The sequence below is a fragment of the Protopterus annectens genome, chromosome 8.part0 (assembly GCF_019279795.1).
Source record: "Protopterus annectens isolate FY-2018-M chromosome 8.part0, PAN1.0, whole genome shotgun sequence".
Lineage (NCBI taxonomy): Eukaryota > Metazoa > Chordata > Ceratodontiformes > Protopteridae > Protopterus > Protopterus annectens.
Genome location: NC_056741.1, coordinates 1,502,568,797 through 1,502,596,405, shown reverse-complemented (window position 1 = coordinate 1,502,596,405; position 27,609 = coordinate 1,502,568,797). Strand labels below are relative to the sequence as shown.

Genomic DNA, 27,609 nt, shown 5'->3' with positions numbered 1-27,609 from the left:
ACATAGATAGGTAGTCTGTTCCAGAGTATGGGAAGTCTCTGGGACAGGAATCTATCCCTCTAGCATGTTCTGTTTATTGTGGTGACAAGGTTTAGGTCCCTAGAGCGTGTATCTTGAAGGGATTGGGATTTCTTTAAGTGGAGCATGTCCAACAGCTCTGGGTTTGACATAGCTTTATATGTTAGGCAGAGATCGCCCCTGAGTAGGCGATATGCAATGGAGTAAAGCTGTAGTTTTTTGAGATGGTCTGCATAGGGCATCTGTTTGAGGCCAGTAATCCTCTTTGTGAGGTATTTCTGTGGTCTTTCCAGTTGTTGTAGATGTCTTGTGAGGTACATACCAAAAAAGGCGTTGTACTCTATAATGGGGCTAATGAGTGGTGAGTAGAGGAAAACAATGACCTCTTTTTTTCTGGATGAGAATCCGTTTGTGATGAGATGAGCCACGTAGAAGGATTTCCTGACCACTGTGGCGATGTGATTATCAAAGGAGAGACTACTGTCCACCTGTGTCACAAGGTCTCTTATCACATTTTTGGCATTAAGTAGACTACCAGCTATGTGGTAGTTCATGGGTACAGAGTTTTTACTAAAGGGGATGACAATACACTTTTTGGCATTGAGCTTCAGGCCATTAATTTTCCTTTATGTCAGTCCATAGTGACTATTCCTAGTGTTTTGTGTTTTCCTCAGCATACTGAATAAAGTAGAGAGATGGGAGACTAAATATAGGTAATCTATACATACATTTAATAGTAAGGGACCAAAGATTGAGCTTTGTGGGACTCCATTTTTGGCTGGTAGGTAGGTTGAGAATGCAGATTCACATTTTTATACATTACGTTTTGTTATCCAGATAACTGCTGAACCATTTGATTGTGGGTTCAGAGATTCCTAGAGTAGTTAGTGTATGAAGAATTCTGGGATGGGACACTGTGTCAAATGTTTTTTAACAGACCTAAGAATGTTGAGGAGACAAGTTTGTTTTCTGAGAAGGATGTTTTTTAGCTAGGACAGAAGGACAATGCTAGTGCTACAAGTAGGACAAAAAGCATGTTGTGTATGAGAAAGCAGTTTGTTTTCTAGTAAGAAGTTAAAGAGCTGGGTGTAAATGCATCTTTCAAGGATCTTCAGTAGTGGGAATAAGATAGCTATTGGTCTATAGCTAGATAGTTCATGGGAGATGCTGCTACTATGAAGAGGTAAAATGTAGGGTGGTTTTTAGTCACTGAACTGTTAATGCAAATGAAATCAGGTAAGCCAAAGCATCAGCAGCAAATGATAGGTATTTTGAGGACAGTCTATCAGCAGCTTGTATTGTGGGTTTAACCAAGGATAGAAGCTTGCTTTCTTATTGTTTAATGGATTGTTGCATGTGGGTAATGGTCAGGAGTGATTTGGAGGGGTAGTATTTAATGTTTGTTCATGTTTTTGCTGAATTAATGAACTGACTGTTACATTTACAGGCTATTCATTTGGTAGAAGGTTCAGTTTTAAGTTAGGTGAAATGTTGTCAGGATGCTTGTGATGTGTATTCTGTAATGACAGGCAGTATTTTATTTTATTTGCATTTGAGTATGTGCCTTTAATAGATTACATAGCTGCCTGAAATTTTGATATTTGTGGTAGTCTTCTTACTGTGGCATGTTTTGCAAACTTTATCCCTTTTACACATTATTTTCTTGGTTTTGATGTTTAGCTATGGGGCAGGGTTAGTTTTAATATGTTTTCTGCTGGTAGATGCTAGGATGTTTAGAAAGATAGGTGTTATTACAGTTCTCAATAGCTTTTCCAGTAGTACAAATTTTAGGAGTGACCAGCAGCACTGTTTGAGTGTGCTTGTGAACATTTTTAAGATTTCTACATACTGGATGGTCTTAGGATTTGTGTTATCTTGGCAGATAATAAAGGTGGGGTGACGGTCACTCAGAGAGTCTGGTAGTGTACCTAAGGATGACAGTCTGCCTGGATCATCAGTTATTACCCTAGCAACGATAGTGTAAATAAGGAGGTTTTCATGAAATTTTGTTTTCGAAGTTAGATGGCTGAAGTCAAGCAGCTTTCTAGGGCAGATACCAGTAAAAGAGTTGGAGATGATCCAGTTAATGTTTGTGTCTCAGAGAATAAGAGTTTCCTGGGAGATGTGAGTTGATGCCCAGGACAGCAGCTTTTTTGAGTGCACAAAGGTTGTTTTGTGGGGGGTATTTTAATACAGTAATGATACATATTGGCTTGTTTTGGTATTTGCATGTTTAAGGGCAGTATTATAAGTGTGTTGGAGTATATGGAGGGATGAGAGGTTGGCATAATGGTTAAGGTATTTGCCTTACAGACACAAGGTGCAGGGTTTGATTCTCACATGGGGTAATTGCGCAGTTAGCCTGTGAACCTATATATTATGACCACAATTCCTGCTTGTTTGGTTTTCCTGTAAATACTATATCCCTGGGGGAAGATATCAGAACCAATAATATTAGGCTTCAGTCAGGAGTCAGCAACCAGTATAATGTCTGGAGTATGGTGAGCTATCCAGGAGTGAAATTCTGTGAGTTTGTTATAGATGCTTTGGATGTTGAACTTGAAGAATATTTGTTCAGAGTGGACTTTACTGTTACCTAGTAATTGAGAGGGAGAGGTTGAGGGTTTATCAGTTTTTAAAATGAATGGAAAGTAGGGTTAGGTTGTACATCTTGCTGTACATTTATATTTTTGTTAAATAATCCCTAGTTGTATTCATCATATCAAACTTACACACAAATAATCTCACCATTACTTAAATCCATGAGATATTTTTTTTCTCCCTTCTGTCTGAATCACCTACTGTGGTCCAGTCCACTCTGATGGGGCTCACTTCATTCCCCAACCCTGTCACCATGCCCACCCACCATGCCCACCCCACCTATCTCTACTCTTATAATCTCCTATCCCACCCTGCCATCCATACCCACCCAATAAAATCATATAATTTTACACCAATAGCATCCACTTCCTCTACTAGCCCTTCTCCTTACTCAGCATTCTGTTTATCCAACTATAAGCCTTAATCTTAAACTAACCCAATATCTCCTTCTTCTCTACTATAATATGCCAATTCTAAGCATTCTTCTATTATTTATCCTGACTGTGCTTACACACTTATCCTCATCCCTTTACCTACCTGATAGTAGTCAGCCACCTTCCTCAACCTCAATTAACTACCAAACTACTTTCAAATATAGCAATATCTTCATAAGTGCCACCATTTTTACCCTTTAAAACAAACATGCTTACCCTAGTTGCAATTCTAATCAGAAGTCAGTCAACCTGTCAAAACCTAAATGTAAGTGGCTACACACACAACAGCCTCACCTACTAGAACTCCGTCTCTCAGGTGACATCCATCCCAACCCAGGATCCCATTTACAAATCCCCTCCCTTTCTCAATCACTCCCTCACCCATCATGTTCAAAAGGGCTTCTCCTCTTTAATATCAGCCTCAGAAGTATCTGTAATAAACTGTCAGAAAGGCATGCCTGGATTTCCTAGCACATACCTGACATAATCATAGTCACACAAACGTGACTAAAACAGGGAATTTGGTATGAATAAGTGGATCCCCAGGCAATAGCATCCTTAAACTAGATAGAAAAAAGAAAAAAAAAACAGGTGAGGTTGCTAACATATATAAGCAAACACTCAACTTCTCACTTCATCCATGTACCCCTCTCCTCCCACATAGAAATAGCTAAAATACTAATGGCTACTCTGAAAATAAACAGCCATAAAAGCATAAGTAATGTAGACATAACCAGGAAATAACAGTGACACAACTGAAGAACTCCACTGGTGGGTTTCATCGTCTACCTGGCAAGAAACCATCATAATGGGGGATTTTAATATTGATTCTCTAACAGTAAAAATATATCCTCCAATAAAAAACATTAACAACTATGGATTTACTCAACTTATAGATACCCTGGGACTTTCCAAGATGGCTGTACACTGATCAACAGCTTAACTTCAACTTTCCAGTGTGAAAACAAAAACTAAGAAAAGACATACACAGATACTGTCAGACTGAGTAAAATTCAGTTACTGGCTAGTAGGTACACTGCCTGGATGCCTGCAAAGAAGAAACTAAGAGAGCCCAAAATAAAATCAACCAGAAAATGTGAAGAGAAAGCACTAATTGGGAAGAATCCTACAGCTGTTCAGCAAAAAGCACTTCAAGTTCCAGCTTTGGTTCAAGAAAAGGCTTCCAGTAAATAGAAGAAAAAATAAGTGAAATGTGCTCTGAGCTGATTAAAATAAAACACTGAAGGAATATATCAACCCAAATAACAAAAGGCTGAAAAAAATGAATGAAGCTTTAAACAGATATTCAGATGAGCTGATAAAACTGTAAAAATCAGAGGTCAAAATGAATAAAAGGCTGGCTAAGTATGAGACTGATCAAGAAGTGATGTTTCAAAAAAGTGATAGAATTAGAGGACAGAGCAAGTAGGGAAGATCTGAGATTGTCCGCTGTACAACAAAAATTAGAAGGAACATACAGTATTAGGAAAGAATATACAAGAGATTGGAGGCAAAAATCAAAGTGGGAGGGTTCCTCTCTGATAAATTGTGTCTGAACAGAGGAACCAGGCAAGGGTGTCATCTCTTGGGATGATCAACTTGCCCCTTTGTTATTTGCTTTATATTTAGAACTACTTGCAAAGAAAATAAGGGACTCAGAAATTCAAGGATATATTTGATATGGTTTTCAAGAAAAGTTGCTTTTATTTGCAGATGATATTATTTTCTACCTGATGGAAACAGAAAAGAACATCTCAGTGTTATGGAATATTCTGAGATGGATATAAAATTAAAAAAATATAAAAACAAAGGCTATAGCTATAAATTATGTAACAACACACAAATATGTCCAGCAATAGCCCATATTTATGGAGACATGATAAGATGAAGCATTTAGGAGTATGGATTAAAAAGGATTAGGTTAAAGCAGCTAAGGATATGTGGGACGAGACTAAACAAAGGATAATACAAAAACTGAGAAACTGGAAGTTCTTGCCTATGGATATGGAAGCAGTGAAAATATTTTAGTCCCTTTAGTTTTATACACAGAACAGGCATATTTTTATCAACCAGAGGAAAAGTTGTGGACAGTAATTAAAGAGTTGAAGGATTTTATTTGGGAGGAGAAGAGGGCATGTTAATCCTCCCAAAAGAACGAGGAGGATTAGGGTTACCTGACTTGAAGAGCTATTGTAGAGCTACACAGTTAAGGCTCTTATACATAAGACAAGCAGAAAGTTACAATTCAAAGTGGAAAGGGATGATGATGAAGTGGGGGGGGGGGGTAATTTAAGAAATAAGGAAAGAGTGGTATTTTGGACAAAGATCCTTAAGGAGAATAATAACAATCATACATAATATTATATTCATAAAGTAGCAGAAAGTATACTAAGCCAACACAGGCATGGAGAAAGAAGATTCTAATGATAGGGATAACTGCAATTAGGGGTTTAGAGAATAGACAAGAAGGGGATGGAATTTACTGAAGGAAGCTGGCAAAAGAACCGAGGTCCTGGGAAAAATAATTAGAGAAAGAAAGATAATAGAATATGAAGCTGTCAAGAAGACATTTGGATTGCAGGCTAATGATTGCCTTCCCTATCAGGTATTGATATCAGTGTATAGACAAAGAGAAAGCAATAAGGGAATCCTAAATGAAAGGTCTGCACTGGCTGAGTTTTTAATTGAATCTAGCTGCTGTTAAAAAGGATACTTAGTAGGGCATATAAAATATTGCACAATGACTATAGGAGTCAACCAGAAAAGGTTAGAAAAGATTGGGAAGAGATTCCACATGCAATTCACAAAGAAACAATGGTGGATATATATGTGGCTGTTAAATATACAACAACATCTAGAAGATTTAGGATTTTTGCATAGATACTTTTATACCACAACCAAACTCCCAAAACTTTTTCCTCAGGTAGATGGTAAATGACGGAGGTGTGATGGGAAAGAAAGCGGTAACTGGGCATAGATGTTTTGGGAGTGTAATGAGTTGGCAGATTTAAAAATTTTCCTACAGTGTGCACTGTCAGGAATACTGAGTGAGCAAATGATTTTAACTAAGGAAATTATTTTTTGGGTTGGGATACAGGATCTGAATTATCTAGACATAGTAAGAGCCTTGTTAAGCTTAATTCTGGTGTCTGCCAAAAAATCAATTACTTGAAAATGGAAATCAAAATCTAAACCAGCTATATTTGAAGTAGTGAATATTGTAACAGAGAGAAGAGAACAAGAAATGGGAACTTTGGAAAGGGTAGGAGTAAATTACATAGAAATAAATGGAAACTGTAGGAACAATATATGCAGAAAAATGTTTTGGAGGAGGAATCAGGTTTAAGAGGAAGAAATGAATAATTTATGTAACATGATTATAGGATATATAAAATATATGTGATATATAATGTTTATAAATGTGAACTTTTTAATATGATTTGATTATTTTTATATAAATGTAAGACTGCCTATGTCACAAATGATAATTTAATAAATGTGTTTAAAAAATGCTTATAAATACCCAAGATACAAGAAAAACAGCAATAGATAGAGCACCCTGGACTGAGTCCCCTTCCACCATTTCCCTACCAGACAATCTAATTGACCTCCTGCCTGCCTTCATTGTAAGTGATTGTCCTTTCACCCCAAAAATAAACCGCATCAATCAATCTCACAACACAACTAAATTTGATAAAGATGCCTTTACCAGTACCTTAATATCAATCGATTAGCAACTACAAAAACAACTTCCACTAGATAAATCTATATCCATCTACAGTATTATTTTCCTAGATATATTCAACAACCATGTCCCTGTTGGAAATAAAAGATTTAAATTCAACCCAGTTCCTTGGTTAACAAAACAAACAAAACTACAACTGACAAATAGAGACAAAGCCTGAAATTTTCCCTGTACATGAGCTAACATGGAAGTTCAGCAAGATGAAAGCCATTAAAAGTCAGCTTTCCTTAATTATATTTAAATTCTAGTTTGCATGAAGTGAGTGGTGCGGACCTTAAACTCGCACAAACAAGCCTATTTAAAAAAATATATATATTTTTAATAAAAAATTAAACTATTAACAGGGAAAAGTCCCCTTTAACTTGTAGGATCCATGCTATCCACCTTCAAGAAGGACAGAGCCATGTTGTATCCATGTGGATAGGATGGAGTGGGCATGGTGGGCAGTAGATGTACCTGAATCGATCTGGAGGTGTAGAAAACAGTGCTGTACCACCATGTAAGCTAGCATGGTGCTAGGCAGCCTTAGGGTAAGTATGGGCAAATGTTATGCTATTTTTCCGGTTGTATTCTGGACAAAGGCAATACAAATGTGGGGCAAAAGGCAAGAAATAGAGATAGTTTCTAAATACTGCCCTTACAAACTTAGAAAGTTGATAGAATGACAGGTTTTGCATTAACATGGATATTCATGAAGAGTATGTGGCCTGCATCTGACATGCTAATATTTGATATAGGTGGTGATTTAGCTCAGTGGTTAGAGATTCGGCTTTGTGTGCAGTAGGTGCATGGCTTGAATACCAAGATAGGCAATTCAGCTTTTACATGGGAAAGCATTGTTACATTGTTTTTTATTTTTAATGATGTAGTAATTGATATTTGTTAACCAGGGTAGTGTAGTTGGCCAATCTTCCAGTGTCGGTGGATATGTGATTTGAAATCCCCTATGTAAACACAAGTGTCCCAGACAGTACAGTCACACCCCAAAGTAATGTAATCAAAGCACATAGGGGGACATCATGTAAAGTAAAATATACACACTTAATAATATGTCAGCAAGGACTAATTGATGTCCAATTCATTAATTTTCTTTAAATGAAAACTGAGCATTGCTTAGCAGTGCTTAGCTCTACCTAGCCAGTTTGAGCATTGTTAAGAAGTATAAGTCTAAGCACCATTCAGCCCAGCTAAGCGGATATGAGCAGTGCTTTGCACTGCTCAGCATTCCTGAAAACAGCTAAGCAAAGATAAGCAAGAGGGTGTGTCTGAGGCTGCTTAGCTGGTTTTAGGAATGCAGAGCACGTTCATGTCCAGGGGAGGACCCTTTCTACTCAGCAATGTTCACACTAGCTGTAACAGTTTTTAAGGCCTAAAACTGTAGGAAATGTGAAAAAAAAATAAAAGGAAATACCAGACAAAAGGCAATCAACAAGAAATGACTAATAAGGCCTCTGCCACTCACAGTGGCCCATTTAAACCCCTAAATAATGTAACTGGCAGGTGGAATGTATGATAGTCAGCCAATCACACAGACAGCATATGCAGAACACCTGTATAAAGTATGCAAACACCCTTCCATCTGATTTTCCCACATACACAGCACCATTGGAGCACACACTTGGGAATTTTAACTGACAAAATGATAGGAGCTGCCACTGCTTTGCTACATCTGTACATGCTACAGACTTAGGGCGCAGATGATGATGATGCTGACAACTGGCCCAGATTGAGATGGAGAAGAGTGTTCAGTCAGGGGCTACATGAGCTGGATATGGTAGAGTGCTACAGGGTGGACAGGGACATACTTCAGCAAATCACTGAGCTCTGCCGCCTCACCTCAGACCTAGAGCCATCAGAGGGGAGCCCATCCCAGTGGAAACAAAGATATGTGTAGCCTTAATAATACTAGCTATGGGTACTTTCCAAAGACCTACTGGGGACATCATGGGGGTCTCACAGGCATCTGCATCCAGGATTCTCCACCGGTTCCTGGATGCCATGCTAACACATGTCAGTGAGCACAATTAATTCCACAGCATCCCTGAACAGATAACTAGCAATATGCATCTCTTCCACCATGTAGCAAACTACCCTGAGGTACCAGGTGCCATAGACTGCACCCAAGTCCACATCAAAGCACCACCTGGTGAAGAGGGTAGAGTGTACATCAACTGCAAGGGCTATCACTCCAACTGCCAGGTTGTGTGCAATACCCAGGGCATTATCATCAATGTGTATGCTGGCAGCCCTGGCAGTTATCATGACTCCTACACCTGGCATGCCTCACAGCTGTACCAGTCATTTGCCAGGGGGAACATCCCATATGGCCATCTCGTGGGGGATGCTGGCTTCACACTGGAACTGTGGATGATGACACCCATCAGAAATGCACACACACACACACACACACACACACACACATACACACACAGAGAAGAACACCATAATGAGGCATGCACACAAACTAGAAACATCATAGAGTGTGTCTTTGGGCTGCTCAAGTCATGGTTCCACTGTCATGATATATCTTATGGAACCCTGCAGTACTCTCCAGCCACATGTGCACATATGTTCATAGTATCTGCCATGCTACATAATATGATCCTGTGAAAAGAGCTGTGGCAGAAACAGCACAGGGAAGGGGGACACTGAGCCCCACCATTGCCAAGGTCCCAACAGGCACAGGGTGACTCTGAGGAGCCAATCTCTGTAGGTAGATGTAGGCATGCCCAGGACACCCTGGCCTTGGCAAAGTGGCAGTGCATAGCACATACACTAACACCCTAGGGACCCAGGGACTAACACCTCTCTCTGACTTACACATACAGTAAAAAGGATGCCACACACATCACCCTATCTGTACCTTAAAGTGTATAGGCTGTGTACTGTGTGCACCCGACAGAGTCAGACCTCAAGCACTGTCCTCACAACTGCCAAAGGCACAAGGTAAGTCACTCTTCTTAACAACAAATTAATGCTGTATTACATTGTGCTAGCATATCTATGGTATTATTCTGTGTATGCAAGAGAATGGAGTGGCTACAGGGATAGCAGCAGATAACTGTCAGCTATGTGGGACCACAGCAAATGTTGCCAAATGCTGGCTTACCCAGAATATGCAGTAGTCCCCTAGGTGACAGAACTCACTGCAGTATATGTGGGGGGCTAACAAACTGTGGGGTCATAGGTCATACACATGGATGTCAATGTTGGAGTGCCATACACACCTCTCAGCCTTTCACAAGTCAGCTGTGCAAAGCCAGAAATAAATGTGTGGCACAAGCCTACAAATAGAGACAATGATGAAATGGTCCACTTACAAAATTACACAGTGAGATCACAGCAGGTTTTGCAGTTGCCTTAACTCTCCGAAGGGTAAGAAGTCTGAAACTCAAATGTCCATCATAACTATCTAACCTTCGGTCTCTAGTGATATGCCAGTTTTCTGCAAGACAAGCACAATATTATGCTAAATGGAACCAAAATGTAAAGCAAACATCTGAACAGTCTGTGGAAATGTGTACAGTTGAGAGGTATGCCCCCTCCCCCAACACACCTGTCTTTCCATAGCAATGTAAGAACATTCATGTTTGTCTGCTCTAAAGATTTCTGTCAGTAAGTAATGACACAATACATTTCAGTGTCAGATCGCATATATGTCAGTAAAATGTCTGCAAAAACAAACTCTATTACTCAATCAACTTTCTACATTTGTAAGAGCAATATTTACAGTATCTTCCTATGTTTGGGCCATTGTCCCCCCACTTTGGCAGGCTATCTCCAGATTTCGTGCACTAACAGGTTAACAGGTATGGCTGGGGAACACAAAACAATGGACCAGAATACATCTACCTCTGGAATGGTGTCCCACTCTTACTATAGAAGGTCATACTGGGTATGCTCTTTCACTTAGAGAATTACAGCCCATGACTAAAGCCACATTGGACTATATAACTGTATTGTGCATATATGTCTTTGCATACAGGCAGCTATGTACACCTTAACTGTCTCTACCCACATCCATCACACAGGATGACCCTCAGCTATCTGTAGGTGGCCCATATGTGATATATCTGCATCTATTGTGTGTGATACATAGACATATATAAGGGCAACATATAAAGATATTTCAAGCATAGACACACATAAACATGGGGAAGAGAGAGCGAGCCAGAGTGATAGAGAGAGACAGAGAGACAGGGAGACACAGACAGAGAGTGAGTCATAGATAGGGATACCCCAAAAGGCATAGAGAGATGTCCTACTGTGGACATTTGCATACCAGTTGTAACCAGCTGCATGTGCCAGCATGAAGGTGAGCTCCATTGTGTAATACTAGTGAGGTAGGGGTTGTAATTTAACATCACCTGCCTGTGTGTGTGTGTGTGTGTGTGTGTGTGTGTGTGTGTGTGTGTGTGTGTGTGTGTGTGTGTGTGTGTGTGTGTATTCATGTTTGTAGGTGAAAGTATTTTGAGGCCTTTCCCACCCAGTGCACTTCCCATTGCCCTACTTTAAAAGACTTGCTGGTGTCATTCACCTTAGATGTACCTTTGGACACTTGTCAGCCCTATAAGCTCCATGGCACATGCAATAACTGTGTAACACTGTAGTACTAATAACTATATAGGTAGGGGTTCTAATCTCAGTCCTTGTAAGTGTGTGTGTTTGTTGTAAGTGTGCATGTATTTGTGTTTGTAGCTGAAGGTATTTTGAGGCCTTACCCACCCAGTGCACTTCCCATTGCCCTACTTTAGAAGACCTGCTGACGTTATTCACCTTAGATGTACTTTTGGACACTTGCCAGCCCTATAAGCTCCATGGTGCATGGAATAACTGCATAACACTGTAGTGCAAATTACTAGACAGGTAGGGTTCTAATCGCAATACTGACAACTGTGATAATGTGTTTGTGTGTGGGTGAGAACCATATCCTCTGTGTGTGTTGGTTATACCATTTTGAGGCCTGTTCCACCCAGTACACTTCCCATCACCCTACTTTATAAGGGCTGCTGAAGTCATTCACCTTAAATGTACCTTTGGATACTTATTAGCCCTATAAACATTGTGGCATGTGTGATAAATAGGCAGCACTATAGTACATACATATAGATAGGTAGTTGTTTGAATCTCAATACAGCCATGTATACTACTGTGTGTATTTGTGTGTGGAGCATTTCTTTGTGTGTGTGTTAGTTATACCATTTTATGTCCTGCTGACCCCCTCCCCATAGCATTTCTTTAAAGAGTCAGTTGATGGCATCCACATTACAAGCACAGTCACCCATTTTCTAACAATAAGGCACTCTGGCGCATGCAATAGTCATATCAGTCTGTATTGTACATAACTAGAGAGGTAGGTCATATAATAGGAAAAGTGTCAACTCTGTGTGCATGTGTGTTTCAATGCATGTCCCCATGCAGCTGTATGTCTGTGCTTCAAATGGCTATACCAAGTTAAGGGCCTGTGAACCCACCGTTGGCAATCCTAACAGCCCCTGAAATTGTCACCCATTAGAATAGTACTGGCAGACACTGCAACACTATAGCAGCTCTGTAGTGTTTTGTATTATTTATTCAGCAGTATCATTTGTACAACTAGGCAGGCTCAGGTTCTGCTATCAGCAAGGGCAGGTCATGAGTGTATGTGTGTGTGTGTGTGTGTGTGTGTGTGTGTGTGTGTGTGTGTGTGTGTGTGTGTGTGTGTACATCCCCTTGCAGCAGTGTACCTGTGTTATGACCACCGGCATACCTCTCAACCCCACACAGAAAGACATCTGGTTAGATCCATATTGAAAAATGGGAAACACCAAACATTGAGCACAACCTTCACATATTGATGTGACATGCATGGAAAGTAGATATCAGAACAGGTCATGCATGTGAATGCACTTTCCAAAGTGTATGTGTCATTGCATGACAGTAGCTGTCATCAATCTGCAATGTTAGTCTGCCATGATTTTCCCATAGTTCACCAGAAAAGCGCATTTTATGACAGATGGAAAGAAAGTATGTGTCACACATCAGGACAATCTGCAGACATAGGCAGTTGTCACAGGCATGACCACCATCTGTACCACCCTGCAGGTTGCAATCCATGTTTGGCAAGGTGTGACCTGTGACAACAACTGAAACAGTAAAGAGGTCCCAAGAGTGTAGGACAACAAAAATGTCATACAGTCCTGTACTGATTGCATAGAGCAGTTATTGCACAGCAGAAGCACCTCAATGTTATGATAAATAGTGTAAGCTAAGGTAATGTCACACAAAGAAGGTGTGCTAGTAATAAACCAGAGGAAGTACTGTGTGTTGCACTTGCCTTGGCCAATGTATGTTTTGCCAACTGTCACTTTACTACAGGTTATGTCCCACAGTCCACATTTGATAATTAGCAAAGCCAGTCATTGTCACTTATGTGTGTGCAATATGTATATATGTAAAGGCCCTGTGACTACCTGGTGCCCAGTAACTCACAAGTATATAGACAAGAATGATAATTGGCTCCACCCACATATGTAGGCACAGCCTAAGGCTGTGTGAACTGTAAGTTTTTTGCACTCTGTCATTGAACCACAAACTGCTAGTACACTGCGATGAGCCATACATTGGGTATGGAATGCTGTCACGGTCCCAGCCTCAAGATGTATGCAGACGACAGTGTCAGCATGCCATACAGCAAGTATGTCTCCACCATGTCCCACATCAGCGCCAACCCCATAAACACACAGACTCTGATGACAGGCCTGGGTACCCAGGATGGCAACATAGTTGCATTCAGGCACAAAGTATTGGCAGCCGTCAAGAATTGCTTGTATGTGGTTCACCACATAGGTGAAGGGACCGCATCCAGCCACAAGATGAACATTACCTCTGAATAGTCCTCAGTCAGTAAAACAAGACATTAGCAGCATGCCCAGTTTGCTATGCACCTATGCAGACATCTGCTGAATCTGTAAAGTCTATGGTAACTCCCACAAAGGTCAGCCATGTCCCTGAACACACACACATATGTGACATTGATACAGGATAATATGTGCATTTATGAACATGTACAGTACAAGGTGTGATACTACCCAACTCACTGACATTCACAACAGGTGTGCACTTGTGTGCATTACAAAACCCACCCACAAATGCAGTTTGACCTGACATATGCATCCAGGTATGCAAAGGCTGCCACTATGAATGCTACAGTATTGACATTATGACCATTGAGGCCTTACATGTACACTCCTCAGCTGTTGACTCTGTGCCACCAACTTCCATGACAAATGTGGGGATGTGTGCCTGGGAGGTGGTGGCTCCACCAAGGTTGGTGAGGAACTCCTCTGTTGGTGTCAGTGGTGCTGCTGTAGCAGGCCCTCCCCAAGTGCCAGCATTGTCCCTGGGCACAGCTGCAGCCCTTTGCTGTGCATTGTGTATTACATCTGTGGCACAGTGTCAGACCTGTTCATAGCCCCTGCCATGGTGTCCACTGTTGTTGATGGCCCCCACCAGTTCTGCCCATGGGGCAGTTCGTTGCTGCATGTGCTGCCAGCTTCTCTCCAACAGTACCCTGTAATGTAGTCTCAGGGAATCCAAGATCGCCGCAGTCTTGGACTCCGTGTATGGTGGGTGACGTCTATGATACATCTCACCTGGAAGACATGAACAGGAGAACACATCCCAATACCGCATACATTGGCTTCCATCATGTACAGACCATACACATCCACATTTGCTAAAAGTATCCTCCTCTAACACCCACATTATACCCCTGCCATCTATCAGTACAGTATGTGTGTGAGTATTGTGAACATACCAGCATTACAACATGCGCTGACCCCCTTATCCTGATGTGACACGTTCCCCCCACTGAGGACTATTAATGTGCATAATCCACTATTCATCATTCACATCACACAGCACATGCAGCAGCTGGGGACATCACAGAGGTTCCCCACCAGGAAATACCAGGCCATCAAATATCTATCATACACCTTTATGCTGTAAGGCCAAGCCTCTACCCAGTGTCATATATAATCCTCAGGAGTGAAATCACTGTGACATGCGGAGGAAATCACGGTCTCCACATTGCTGGGACTGCTGGCTGCATGAGTGCAGGTCATGCTCCACTGTGTTAACACACACACACACACACACACACACACACACACACACACACACACACACACACACACACACACGCACACACACACCCTCGACTTGGTAAGTGACCTGGACTGGCCTTGGCAGCTCGCATGTCACTCTGCAGTGGAATGGGCACCATGTCCACATCAGGCAGGGTAGCTACCAACACCTTTGCATGTGTGACCTGGTGAGATAGATGGTTAACAGCACATACACCCTTGGAATACCACCTGTGTCACTGTTGGATGGGGACATCAGCTGCTGCCTTGCATACACATGGGCTAACTTGTGACCTAGGCATATGGCTGCTCATGGCTCATAGCCTAGTAACCTGGGATGGTAGCAGGACTACCAGAAATGGCCTGACTGCTGTGACAGACTGTGTTGTTATGTGTCCACACACATCACTGCCATTGACTGCTGGGTGTCTTCTATGGGCAATGTTGCAGTACCAGGTCATCCAGCCTACATCTGGCAAATAGGTGAGCAGTACTACAGGTGCATATGGACATTCCAGGAACATCTGAGATACAGAATAACAGAGAGTGGTGCATATCTGGTGTAGGGTGACCTACTCACAGGTGTCTGACATCTGCAGTGCCAGAAGTCATTATTTTCTGACTGTAGTCCTTCATGATTTGCCACTAATTTGCCAGAAAAACAAACCTTTATGGAAAATGTGGCCAAAATTGTCAGGCAAATATCAGGACATTCTGCAAAACCCAGTACAGCTCAGAGGTATGCTGCAGATATAGCCATCAGGGATCACTGTAGGTTCTGGACAGCAGACTAACATGCAGCATGACAGTCCCAGAAGTGTTGCTGAGAGCTACTATTTAAATTCCTATTTCCCATGACTGTATGCCCCCATCTGCATTCCATTACATACATAATTGTTTGACATACCTGGTATAGTGCTGTACCCCTTTTTCAGAATAAATCCACATAAGGTGTTGTAAATAGTCACAGTCTGTCTTCTTGAGAAAAGTTTCAGACTTGTTTAGCATAGGCATCAGTTTGCCTTTTGTAGGTAATGCTCATGAAATGGTGATGGCCTGTGCACCAGTCTGTTGCTCCAATTTGCTAACTGCATCCAGAACAGCTGGGCTGCTTTCCTTTTAGCCAATGTCATGGTGATACAGTGCTATAATTAAGGCCTTCATGTGGGCATTGCCCCTTTTCCTTGCCTGTGAGGAGGACATTATGGAGGTGTTAGAGCTACTGCATCACAGAGGGTAGGTGGAAATACTGTCCACTGTTTGGAGTGATGTGTTGTGTCCACAGTTTTGCATGCTATGTCTGCATACCTCTCAACCTCTTAGCACAGGAAATGTGGACACAACATGAAAAAATGTGTGGACAAAGGTTCACAAAAAGGGAGAGATTTGAAATATTTGTGTCTTAACCTTAGAGAATTGCTAGAGTAACAGGGTTTGTTTTGACATCTAGTGTCTGAGGGATTTGAAGTCTGACACTCAAAGGTGTATTGCTATTTAGTGACCTCCATCCTGATATCATCCCAGTGATTTAGAGGAATACCACAAATGCTTTGAGAAAGAGGCCATAAATATGAGCCATAACCCTGGACATTCTGTGGAAATCTGTACAGTCACATGTGACGCTTGCAGCATTTATTGTTCTGCGTACTGGTTCTGTGTCTGTGTCAGAGGCCCAAGTACACAGTGATTGTTGGCCTCTATATGTCAGAGTACAGTGTGACTGGCTATCAGGATGTGTTCATATAACTCAGTTGCTGTACTCAAGAGGTCAGTTGGCCTACTGGTATGTTGCTCTGACTGCAGTTCAAATGGTTCTATGTTCATAATTTGTTAGTGATGTTTTTTTGCCCTAAAGGTATATCCCTGCACTGCCTGATAACTTTACAAATGCATCAGCATACCACAAACTGTACATATTTTCACAGAATGTCCAGAGTTTATGCTCATATTTTTAGTCTGTTCCTCAGAATATTTGTTGTTTTCTGGCAAATAATTGGGATAATCTGAGGTATGATGGCACTAAATAATGACAGAGGTTTGAATTACAGACTTTGAATCCTTCAGAAAATGTATGTTAAAGCAAACCATGTCACTCTAGCAACTTTTTATATTTATAACTGCACTATGTAAAATATATGCCTATTGTTGGGCCTCTGTCCCCCATTTTGTCAGTGTTCATCCAGTTTCTTGCACTAAGAGGTTGAGAGGTATGTGCATCAATAAACTCCCAGAGCTGATTTGGCATAGTGGTATGTTGCTCTGAATCTAGTGTAGAAGAGCCTGGATTAAAAAGTTGGCAGTGATATTTGTTTTCCCTACTGCTAAATGACTGTAATGTATATGTTTGAAAAGCCATCACAAATTTCCACAGTTCATATGGCATAGCGGTATGTTGCTCTGACCCTAGTGCACAGGGTCCTGGGTTTGAGACTTGCTAGTACTATGCTTTTTCCCTAATATTAAAAGACTGTAATGCATGACATGTTTGAAAAAGCATTATAAAATCCCACAGCTCATATGGTGTAGTGGTATGTTGCTCTAACAGTAGTGCACAGGGTCCTGGGTTTGAGATCTGCCACTCCTGATTATTTTGTTGCTGGGCAAAATAGGGGCTGATTGAGACAGAGTGATTAAAGCAGTTTTAAGTGGGTTTGTGCAGGTTTGCGTAAAGGTAAGCGATGCCAAGAGGTGCTTAGTCCTGCTTGGCTCCAATTAGCACTGATTATTCCCACTTAAACCCGTGCTCATTTCAATAAAAGAAAAGAAAAAAAGAGTGATAGGAAAGTGGTGAAATGCAGGCAGGCAGGGGGAAAACAATGTGAAAGGCAGCTAGGGATGTGCAGGACAGGTGTAGGAAAGGACCATAGTTCTCCATTTCTTCTGCAGCAACAGTTGTGAATGATGTGGACAATTTGAATTTAGAGCCTCACACCACACAGGGAGGGGTGTGGGTGACATACATTGCTTGAGTAATTCAGGGGTAATTTGATTGATGTCAGTGTACTTGGGGGCAAAATGGAGAGCCATGTAGGGGACATGTTTTATTGGGGGGGGGACAGATGCCCTCCCCTTTTTTTTAAGGTGAGAGTGGGATTTGTGGTAAAGGTTGTATGTACATTTGGGGAGGTAAGTTGGGTAGGAGAGGTTGCTTTTGCAGACAAACAAGACAGTCAAGACAGCAGAAAGGGGAGGTGTATGACACATGAGGGGGGTAAACACCTTGGATGGGGAGGATGGTTGGGAATGAGAGGCCCATGAACCCCCAGATGGAAACAGTGGGACTGAGGTCCCCATGCATGGGCAGTCACCACTACCCCTTCATGGCCTTAAAGGTGGCTATGCTGGGGGCTGGACAACAGGAGCATGCTGCCCCTCGAGGTGCACCAGTCTGCCCTCAATCTCTCTCAGGCATCCATCCAACTCTGTCTGATGATGCTGCACACCATACCATGGAACCTTCTGTGGGTGACAGGTTCCTCTCTGTGCCCATCCCCTGAGGCGGTTCCACCCGAGGGTGTGTGTGCAGGACCAGTGAAGGAGGCAGTTCGGGGTTGGGTCCTAGACATGCTGGGGCCTGGTACCATGGCCAGATGAGGCGAGAAAGGCAGATCCGGATCTGCCTTCCCAAATGTGCTATGGTGTTGAGGCTTTTCAAAATGTATTGGTTAGTCATGAACAAAACATTTCAACATTAGTTATAACAGCATGTGTGGGTGTTCCAATTAACTCAGAACAATAGAAGTGAATCAATTGCCTAGCAAACAGAAAACATGCATAAATGGAATAACAGTCAACATTGTAACAGCATGCCAGTTACATTTATAGCAACAGGCCACCAACAATGGTATTTGAACAATGTATGTTAATATGCAATCAATTAAATATATAAACAATAATAGAACACAAGTCCCAACATTAGATTTTGAGAACAACAAACCCATACTATATGAATAATAATTATTGATGCAGATAAGTGGTGGGGGGAGAGAATAAAGTCCATTAACAACTGTATAGGCTTCTATTTTTCACAACAGTACTGCTCAATACTCTACAGGTCTGCCCTCATTTTACATCTACCTATGGTCCATAGCTTCTGTAGCACTTGCATAACTGTTAAACTGTCAACCTGAAATGGTATTGGGCAAACTGTGACAACTCTGGGTACATGACTAGAGGGGATTTGTACATGTCAGGGTTACATATATAATGAAGAAGGTGTACCCTGCACTGATGTTGCGTGAGTGTGCTAGTGGCATACTTCACCTGGACTCATATCTATGTCCATGGTTACTGGCAGCAGTGACCACTAGCTGTAACAGAGTGACACTTGAGAGACATGTACCAGGAAGAGTGCATGGTGTATGTACCTATCCTGCTGTCATTTGAAGGCATGGGGTTGGACAGTGGAACAGTTGTATATGGTTTATTAGTATACCCTTCACACAGCTACTACAAACATTTCTTTACCTGTAAGACCTGTGGAGAACATATCTGTTAACACTACCTGACTACTTCTACAAATATTCAAGATTACGTGAGTGTAAATATTCACACATCTTAATACTACTCCCTGGATTCAAACCATGGTCTGGGTGTGCGAAAACAAATGACAGAGCTATTTCTCATCACACTGAGCTACTGGGGAACCACTGTCTCTTGCTTGACTGAATTTTGCTTAATAATATCTTGGGTAGACAGTCTGACCTTGTAATCTAAGTTTAGTTCCACCAAAGACTGAGGTGACAGTTGAACATACGTGCCTGAGCTTCATGCATGACAGTTAGTGTACTGTGTATTAATCCTTTGAAATAATAAGATCTGGAATGCAAAGATTAACACAAGGCAATGCTGCAGGGGACACACTATAATACATTGCTATTCAAGGTTCAGATCTTAGTGCAGGACATATTTCATATTTCATTTATATCTTGTTTTATAGCTCCACAATCTACAATTTTACATAACAGATGGTTATCAGAACAACCTCAGTTAATGCATGCTGTCAAAACCTTATTTTCTGTGAAGCACCTGTACACACTCTATTTCTTCAACAACATACCAGATTAAACACAACAGTTTGTGGTATAAATCTTTGTTTGAGTAACAGTCAGTGTTTGCTGAATTTTGTTATTTGCTAGTAATTACAGGTGTGGGGGTAGCCACATTCTTTGATTTCCTGTCCTTGCCTATTTAAGTGGTACAGTGTGAAATATTTTCTGCTTGAAAACCTCAGCTTTGGCCGGCTAAGAACTTGATGTATTCAACTGGACGTATAAGAGAATTTATGTACCTTTATCTGCACTTTTTTTTTCAAAAAAATACAGTATTTAAATTGATTTTAACTGTGTGTTGCAGGAATATTAACTGAACTGGAAGTTTTGACTCTGCTCTTCAGTCTTAGTGGCCTTGAAACTGCCCGCCCCTCTTGTAAATTTGTGTTTGGATACTCCTTCTGGGCCCATCTCATTTGCTCACTCAACTGAGTGCAGTGAGATCATATTCTGATTTCAGGCACTCCTACTGTGTACAAAGAGAGCATCTGGGAAACAGATAAAAAAATTTAAGCTTGTTTCCTGCCTTTCCTGTTAAGTGGTATAGACTATTTGTAGGCTTCTGAGCCCCCAAGCCCTTCTGTGTTGGAGGGAAGCCTTCTAGCTTAGTTTTTTTTTCTTATAACTAGCCAGTTTTCTAGTTTCAGCACTCAAATCTGTTTCTTTGATCTCAGCACTTGTTCAGACAAAAAAAAAATGTCATCTGCTTTTACTGTACTTGTGTTTCTACCCACTTTATTTTACTTTTGCATCATCTTAAAAGTACTCAATTGTATTTATTACTGCTTGGTGTAACTCATTCTAAGCCTTTTGGTTTAAACACTTGGGCTTCAGACCAGTTGTTTTGCACTGAGAGGGTTTGTGGTCTGCACTGTAGTGGCAGAACAGGTAGCTTACATCCTTCTAGGTTGGGAACTGCTGATTGAGGGCTCAGTGTCTGTTATTCTAAAAGTGTATTAATTCTGGTTTAAGCACTTGGGCTTTCAGGCCAGTTATTTTACATTAAGAGGATCCGTGGTCTGCACTCTTGTGGGAGGAGAGGCTGGACTCTGCCCTTCTGAGCTGGGAATTTCTGGTTAAAGGCTTATAGTGCATGCATATCTGAACTGCTTCTTACTGAAGTTGGTGCGCCTTGTTTGCTGTGGCATAGACTGGATTCGGGCCTGCTGGATCTAGCTTTGTTTGTGTAACTTGAGCACTAAACCAGGCATTCTCTAAAGTATTCAATTGTATTTATTACTGCTTGTTAGTAACTTGATTAAAGTGTAGCTATCATTCTAAGTCTTTTGGATTAAGCACTTGGGCTTCAGACCAGTTGTTTTACATTAGGAAGGTTTGTAGCATGCACTGTGGTGGCAGGACAGGTAGCTTTCATCCTTCTAAGTTGGGAACTGCTGATTGACAGCCCAGTGTCTGTTATTCTTAAAGTGTATTAGTTCTGGTTTAGGCACTTGGGCTTCAGGCCAGTTATTTTACATTAAGAAGGTTCGTGGTCTGCACTCTTGTGGGAGAAGAGGCTGGACTCTGCCCTTCTGAGCTGGGAATTTCTGGTTAAAGGTTTATAGTGCCTGAATATTTGAACTGTATCTTACTGAAATTGGTACACCTTGTTTTCTGTAGCATAGACTAGATCCAGGCCTGCTGAATCTAGCTTTGTTTATATGCTTGTTGTTTGTTTGCTTGTTATTTCCCTGGAACGCTAATTCCACCTAATACGCAGCTTCTCAGCACTTCTGTGGATCACTAGTGATATCTGCATTGCTTACTGTACTTATTTCCTTGTTTCACTTGAAAGAAAGTTACTGTTTGTCATTTTTGCATTTAAGTTACCTGTAACACATTGCACTTAAGTTACCTGGCACTTGCGCGCTAAAGCAATTATATAAGTCAGCACTAAAAACTAAAAGCACTACACCCTCACTCCCCACTGGCCCTTGTTTTCAATTATTAAGGAATTCCCAATATTATTCTAACATGTCCAAAGGTCAGTTGTCAATCTCCTCTCCGGTCCAGCTGGTGAATCTGGGAATCTTGAGGCAATGTTACAACTGCCTCATGTACACAGACAACCCTCTCCTCCTCCCAACAAATTCCAACACATGTGAGAGATGCAACCATATAGCCAAACTGGAGGCTAAGCTCTCTCAACTCAGTACTGGCATAACCAGTCAGGAGGAGAAGGAAACCACACTCACTACAATTCCAGTCTCACATAGACCTACCACGACAGCAAACCAAACACATAATCACACAAAAACATACTCGGAGGCTCTAAATAAAGATCTGCCTAAGCAGCAGAGACCTCCAAAGCAGACACCCAAGCAACCGCTACCCCAAAACAAAACATGTGCAACACATATCTCACAAAGCCAGTGTGCCGAACAGTCACAGCCCTTAAGACTAAACAACACACCTGATACACTTGTAATAGGTGACTCTATCGTCAGGCACACTGACGTCCCGCTCACCAGGCTGAACAAGGAGAGGCTCATGGTGAGCAGCCTGTCGGACGCTAGGATCCGCCACATAACAGAAGCACTCAGGTCACTCCAAGGCAAGTACAAATATGACTCAGTCATTGTCCATGCTGGTGTGAATGACCTGAGATGTACCTCCCTGGACTACATGAAAAGAGACATAAAGGAGCTCTCTGAGCATGTAGCCCAGGCCGGTATGACCCTGACCTTGAGTAGCATCTTACCCTCACCAAGAATGATGCCACAATATGAAGACAAGATGATCAATTTCAACAATTGGCTTAAGTACTGGTGTCATTCAAAGGGGATCCAATGCCTGTCAGCTTGGGATGATATGCTTGGCAAGCCACGATGCTTCGCTAGGGACGGCTTGCACCTGTCACCCCTGGGCTTTCGGATATTGGCAAAGGCTCTTGCTACCCCCATAGTGCCTTTTTAGGCAAGGCTCAAAAGACAAACCCACCTCCATAGGTATCACAAGGGATAAGAAACTAAGAGTAATGCTACTCAACGCCAGAAGTCTAAACCTCAAGATGCATGCACTCGAAACTCTCCTTAGCATGGAGAACATCGATATCTGTGCAGTAACAGAAACCTGGTTCAGGGCTCCCGAGAGCACCCCAGCACTACCAGGTTATACCTCATACCATGCTTTTCGGCCCCAAAACTTGGACCGAACCACAAAAGGAGGGGGAGTATCGATATTCATCAAAGATACCCACACCTCCTGGTTGGTGGCAAAGCACGAAGCATCAGAGACTATCCATGTGCAACTAACAGTAGGTAAAACTGCCTTCCAGTTTATAGCCTGCTACAGACCACCCTCCCAAACCCAGGAACCCCACCCAGCCTTTCTGAGAACACTGGAAAATATGAAGGTCTCTCCAAACACCATTATATTGGGCGACTTCAACTACCCAAACATAGACTGGGAGCATTACTCTAGCTCCAACACCCTAGCCCAAAGGTTCCTAGAATTTATAAACTCAAATGCTAAGGAACAACTTGTTGCCACTCCCACAAGAGGGGAAAATATACTGGACCTGATCATCACCAACATGGGGACTCTATGCTCCAGACCAGAAGTGTATCCCTCACTGGTAAGAGCAGACCATAAACTAATCTCACTGGATATTCACATCCTGACCCGACCCCCTGCCCAGAAAACCACAGTGAAAAACTTCTCCAAAGCAAATTTCACACTCCTCAAAACCGAGGTGGAATCCTTCAAAGCCCCCGGGCCTGTGGAAAATATGGCCCAGACCGCAGAATCCTTTATAAACGCATTCTATGAACACCTTTAGGAATGCATGGATCATGCGATCCCAAATAAAACCAAGACCCAATCCTCCAAAGGCAGACGTCCTGTCTGGTGGACCCCAGCCATAAACAAACTATACAATAGAAGGAGGAAGCTACTAAATGATAGATCAAAATCCCAAAAAGGGAAGGCATCACTGATCAGTATTAGCAAAAAACTACGGGCACTCATAAAATTGTCTAAGGCCAGCTTCGAGAGAAAAATTTCACAGGACACTAAGGATAATCACAAGGCTTTCTTTAGTTATGTTAGGAACCTGGGTGGTAATTCCCAGATATGCTCAGAATTAGTCCAAAATGACAAAAAATACACCAAACCCACAGACATTGCCAACATCCTAGCTGACAGGTTCAGCACAAACATCTCCCCCCTCCCCAACAAAAGGGCTAATATCTTTCCCAGCAGAGTGCTTCCCCCCTGACATTTCAGATGCTCAGGTAAGAGCTGCTCTCTCCAAAGCAAGAAACACAGCATCAATGGGACCAGACGGTGTCCCGGGTTGCGTCCTACATGAACTCCAAGAAGAGCTAAACCCAAACCTAAAACTACTGTTCAATCTCAGCCTTACTACAGGATATGTACCCAAAGAGTGGCGTACAGCAACAGTGGTCCCTCTCCACAAAGGTGGTGCCTTGACGGATCCTGGAAACTATCGCACCATAAGTCTCACTAGCTTTGTCTGTAAAGCTATGGAAAGGATCATCATGGACCTTATAAATAAAGATATTGGGGACCTACAGACACTGGATCCTACCCAGTTCGGCTTTGTTAAGGGCAGATCCTGCCTCTTAAACCTGGTCAATTTCTTTGAAACAGTCACCAAGGCCATTGATAAGGGGAAGGTGGTCCACACAGCCTACCTGGACCTCGCAAAAGCCTTCGATACAATGCCCCACTCAGGCATTATAGATAAGCTCACCAGCTTAAATATAAACCCCTATGTCACTAGATGGGTTGCAAACTGGCTCAAGGACAGAACCCACATGGTTAGAATAGCTGGAGCCATGTCAGACTCCAAACCAGTTACAAGTGGCGTCCCACAAGGTTCAGTCTTGGGACCTCTCTTGTTCGGTATATATTTCTCAGAGGTACAGGCCAATATGGAAGGACTGTGGCTGACCAAGTTCGCAGATGACTGTAAACTGGGTGCCATAATAGACTCTCCAGCTGATACAAGCATCCTCCAAAAGGGCCTCATAGAAACAGACAACTGGTGCCAGAGCCATGGCCTCAAGCTAAATGCCAAAAAGTGTATAGTCATCCCCTTTGGCAAAAACAAAGTGCCCACAAATTACCACATAGGTGGTAATCCATTAAGTACAGAAGAAGTAATTAGGGACCTGGGGACCCAAGTTGATAGCAATCTCTCATTTGACAACCACGTGGCCAAAGTGGTTAGAAAAACATTTTATATAGCCCACCTAATCATGAAGGGATTCACATCTAGATCAGGGGAGGTCATCGTGCCTCTTTACTCATCCCTCATCAGGCCCATAATTGAGTACAATGCCCCTTTTGGGATGTACCTTACCAGACACCTGCAGCAACTGGAAAGACCCCAAAAGTACCTCATCAAGAGGATCAAAGGGCTCAAACAGATGCCATATGCTGCCCGGTTAAAGAAACTCCAGCTCTACTCAGTGGCATACCGCCTGTTCAGAGGCGATCTGTGCCTGATGTATAAAGCCATGTCCAACCCAGTATTAATGGACATGCTGCACCTCAGAAAATCCAAATCCCATCGAGCTACGTGCTCGAGAGACTTGAACCTCAGCACTGAAATAAATAGGACATGCTGGAGGGACAGAGTCATAATCCAGAGGCTCCCTTCACTCTGGAATAAAATCCCAATCCAGGTTAGGCAGAGTCCCTCATTGACTCTCTTCAAGAGGAATCTTGATGAGTGGATGGGAGATCATAGGTTTACCCCGGGTATCACTTCTGTGTCACTGTTAGACAGAGACACAGTATACTAACCTTGAAAAAGGGCATAGCAAAATAAATTTAAAATGGGTGGCGAAAGCCAAACACATTCTGGCTAGGCTTATAAATGCCCTAGGGCAGATAGCCTAGTATGAACCTATGAACCTATGAACCTATGACACAGTGCTTTATTACACTTGAGATTCTACATTCAGTAGTACTGCATATCATGTAGATCAATATTGGTCTGACCAACTTTATTTATTTAGTACACTCAGAACACAATAAACCTACTGTCAGTAAACAATGTACTCCTTCTTATCTATACTGTACTCACCAGACTCTTGCTGCAGCCTCGCCAGTCTGTTTGCATGGGCCTCCACATTGCCAGCTCTCACCTCTGCACCTGTAGGGGAAAAAAACAACTGTTATGCTTACCAGTCTATCACATACTCAGGCTAGAATTTGGCACAGCTATGGGTGAAATACTTACAAACTACTGGGGCATTGCTGTCTTGAGCATCTTGGATCCATTGGGCCAAGAGCGCCTCCTTTCTCCACTTTAGGTCAGCAAAGTGATGTCATACCTGCTCACCAGTTTGGGGGATTCCAGTGGCACTGGTGAGGTCATGTGCCAGATGGTCCCAGGCCTCAGATTTATATTGGGAGCCTTGGTACTGGCCCTGCAGCAGTATGTCATCATGGTGTTGCACAAGGAGGCCAGCCATGACCCTGGACTCCAAAATGCCCCAGCACTGCACCCAAAAGCATGCTCCCTCTCCAACTTCAGACATAGCATCTGTAGTGATCACACAACAACAGGTTCTGGCTGTATTCCCACTTGTGTAGTTTAAATCAGGCCATATTCCCACCCTTTGCTGTCATTGGGCCATTCTTGAAAATGGTGAGCACAGCTCAGTGGTGTGCAAACCCACTAAGCTGAGTTGAGCAATGCTTAAAGGGGCAGATGCTGAGCAGTGCTTAGCAGTGCTCAAATCCACTTAGCTGGGCTGAATGCTGCTTACAATTATACTTCTTAGCAATGCTCAAACCGGGTTAGCAGAGTTAAGCACTGCTAAGCATTGCCCAATTTTCATTTAAAGAAAATTAACAAATTGGACATTAATTAGTCCTTACTAACCTATTATTATGTGTATATATTTTACTTTACATGACGTCCCCTATGAACTTTGATTATATTACTTTGGGGTGTGACTGTACTGTCTGGGACACTTGTGTTTACATGGCAGATTTCACATCATATATCCACTGACACTATTTTATTATATCTCCTAAACTTATACATTCCACTATGTTATCTGTTCCTGTAACTTTAATGTACTGGATACTTGTGTGTAACTGTGTAACTGGGACTTTTATACTTGGGTCTCCACTGCAGATAGGCTTCTGGTCAAGCTGGACCACCACAGTTAACATATTTAAATGTATACAAAACAAATAAAAAACATTTACAACATTTCCCTGTCACGTTTGAAAAGCAGAATGGTCAGGATTCGACCCTTGCACCTAATGTACAAGTTCCGGTGCCCTAACCATTCAGCCAGTGAGGATCTGCTGTTAAACTGCTGTACATACCTCTTTATTTTCATTTACGCATTACTGTGTACCATGCCTTACTGTGCAAACCCGCTCAGCTATGCTTAAAATTGACCTTTTCGACAAACATTAATGCATCTGGTTTCTATTTTTTAGATGTCTGGCACATGTTCCCTGCAAATGTCAATAACTACATTGGTAAATAAAATTAACATTAACATATAAATAATTTCCGATGTAAGAGCTGAATAGCCTGTCTTGGTATTTGAACCGTAGACCTACTGCACACAAAGCCAAAACTCTAACCACTAAGCTAACTCAGCATTCAAATTCACAGCTATACATTTCTATATAGC

At 42.0% G+C, this 27,609-nt stretch overlaps 1 protein-coding gene across 1 annotated transcript in view; it reads right to left on the bottom strand.

The window, feature by feature from the left end:
* LOC122809524 (interleukin-18-like) overlaps positions 1-26,097 on the bottom strand; it is a 190,306-nt gene extending 164,209 nt beyond the window's left edge. The window contains exon 1 of the mRNA XM_044081089.1: positions 26,034-26,097. The gene's annotated coding sequence lies outside the window, so the exon portion shown is untranslated. The remainder of the gene's footprint in view (positions 1-26,033) is intronic.
* Positions 26,098-27,609: the final 1,512 nt, after the last annotated feature.